At 43.8% G+C, this 2,538-nt stretch overlaps 1 pseudogene; it reads left to right on the top strand.

Moving 5' to 3' along the window:
* Positions 1-1,331: 1,331 nt before the first annotated feature.
* Positions 1,332-2,206, top strand: LOC138151606 (large ribosomal subunit protein eL6-like; annotated as a pseudogene).
* The last annotated feature ends 332 nt before the right edge of the window (positions 2,207-2,538 follow it).

Below are 2,538 nucleotides of genomic sequence, written 5' to 3'. Positions count from 1 at the left end.
GTGTCTGTGTTATGGGAGTGGGATTTTAAGCTCTTCCCTGCCCCCTAGGCCCTTTGATAGGCTTACATGACTCTGAGAACCTTCCTTGATTTGAAAATATACTTTGCCCCCTATTAGTCTGAATGTGGTCACCTGGAGCCTGTGTCGGAAGTATTGCTTTTCAGGAATGCCCATGTCTTGGTGATTTGTCATCAGGCAGTAAGTCAAGAGGGTTGTGACATTCTATGAGCCAGGAGAAGGCCATATATACCCTAATGTGAAATTTTTTTTGGGGGGGCTCACTTTGAGAAGAGTTATGTGATTTTACCAGACAAGACTCTGGGCAGCTGTTGAGCCCCCTGGTTTTGAAAACCCAGATGTTGGTGCTTCCCTCTCTGTTAACTGTGACTAGGTATGGATGAAATGGTCAGACAGCTGGAAGCCTGTCTGCTGAATTGTTTCTCTGTCTGCTTATAACTTCCGTCTGTATACTCGGAAGTTCGGGGTGCTGACTTTTTCCCCTGAACTAGACAAATGGTATGTTTGATTTGATTAAAGCAAGATTGTTAACCCATTTTGAGTTGCTTTCCTTTAGAAAAGCAGATCTAAGAACCTGTATTGGCAGCCAACCTGGGGATGCTGAGGTGCTTGCTGCTACAGTCTGGGTCTGTGTTCAAAGCCTTTCTAACACTGAAGAATTGACCAGAGCTTCTGCCATGGTGGTGTAGTCTTCATGAACCTGGGGTTATTTCTACCCCATGATGAAGCATGAGAGTAGGATTTTATACATCATTTTTAGCTCAGTGCAGTATAATTCTTACCTATTGGAAATGAGTTTGGCCAATCAATGGGTAGTAAGTGGCAGAGATAGGATTTATTTCTTCTGACTGCAAGGCCAGAGCTCTTTCTTACTAAAGCACAAATAACTCAATACTGTTTTAGGGTGATACCTGCTCACCCTCCCCAAGTACTAAAGTGCCTAACTTGTCACCGTGTGGAGTTGTTATAGTATTTGTCCTTCATTTTTGAGGAGGACCATGGCATCAGGGAAATGATGACATGACTTGCAGTTGACTTTGATTTGAGTGAGGGAGGGCTATGTAAGGTCACCAACTTCACTTTCACCCTCAGCCATCTGGATTCAGTGACCTTGATATTCATCAGGATCACTGGAGATGACCCAGGATGCAATGGGAGATCCTGAGCCTTCTAGGCTAAGACTTTTGCAGGTACTCACTGAGAGTGAGTTAATGCCCATTCAGTGAATAGGCCTCTTTAAGAAGGGAGTCAAGGGAAGTCTGGACCATAATTCTCTTTTCTGTCTCTCAAGATGGCTGACAAAAAGCCACCCAAGGAAAAGAAGGTCAAAAAGGAAAAAAAAAGAGAACAAAAAGGAAGATGTAGCTGAAAAGGTCAAAAAGCCTAGAAAGAATTGCAGTCGGAACCCAGTCCTGGCCTGAGGGATTGGTAGATACTCCAGGTCTGCAATGTATTCCTGGAGAGCCATATACAAGTAGAAATACGCTGCCCCAAAAACCTGGATTGAAAGGAAGAAGAAAGAAAAAGTGCCTGCTACTATCTCAAAGCCTGTGGGTGGTGACAAGAATGGAGGAACTCATGTGGTAAAGATTCACAAAATGCCTAGGTATTACCCTACTGAGGGTGTGCCTAGAAAGCTGCTAAGTCATGGCAAAAAGCTGTTTAGCCAGCATGTGAGGAGACTTTGAGCCAGCATCCAGCCAGGTACCATTCTGATCATGCTCACTGGCCGCCACAGGGGCAAGCGAGTGGTTTTCCTGAAGCATCTGATTAGTGGCTTGCTCCTGGTGACTGGACCTTTGACCATCAACCGTGTTCCTCTGAGAAGGACCCATCAGAAATTTGTCATTGCCACCTCTACCCGGGTTAACCTTTCAGGTGTGAAAATTCCAAATCATCTTGCTGATGCTTACTTCAAGAAGAAGAGGCTCCATAAACCTAGGCACCAAGAAGGAGAGATTTTTGACAAAGAAAAAGAGAAATACGAGATTACAGAGCAGTGCAAGGCTGATCAGAAAACAGTAGACTCTCATATCCTACCTCAAATCAAGAAAATTCCTCAGCTCCATGGCTACCTGTGTTCTGTCTTCTCTTTCTCCAATGGAGTTTATCCTCACAAACTGGTGTTTTAAATGCAGTGCAGAGAACACTTATTAAAATATTTGCAATAGCTTAAAAAAAAAAAGAATGGAGTCAAGGGATGGCCCCTTTAATTAGAAAAAGAAAAAAAAATCAAGCTGGGAGGGTGAGACCCTGAGGCTTGCTGTTGCAAAGAGAAACAGTTGCTGTAGATCATCGACTCTAAGCCAGGAGAGCCCAAAATATAGCCTTAGAGTGAATGTCAATGGCAACTGTGTGGAGTAGAATAGGACAAAGGTGGAGGTTGGTCAGATGGAACTGAAGAGTGACAGGAATGGTATTCAGGGATAAATTCCCTGCTTTTCTTCCACCAAATAACATGTTTGAAACAACGTATCATTCTTCAGTCTCTCTCTCTCTCTCTCTCTCTCTCTCTCTCTC

This window comes from Petaurus breviceps, unplaced genomic scaffold (genome assembly GCF_028583685.1).
Source record: "Petaurus breviceps papuanus isolate PSGF00001 unplaced genomic scaffold, PetGlider_PUasm1.0 90903, whole genome shotgun sequence".
NCBI classification, from domain to species: Eukaryota; Metazoa; Chordata; class Mammalia; order Diprotodontia; family Petauridae; genus Petaurus; species Petaurus breviceps.
The sequence above is the reverse complement of the archived record's forward strand: the minus strand, read 5'-3'. Positions and strand labels throughout refer to the sequence as shown.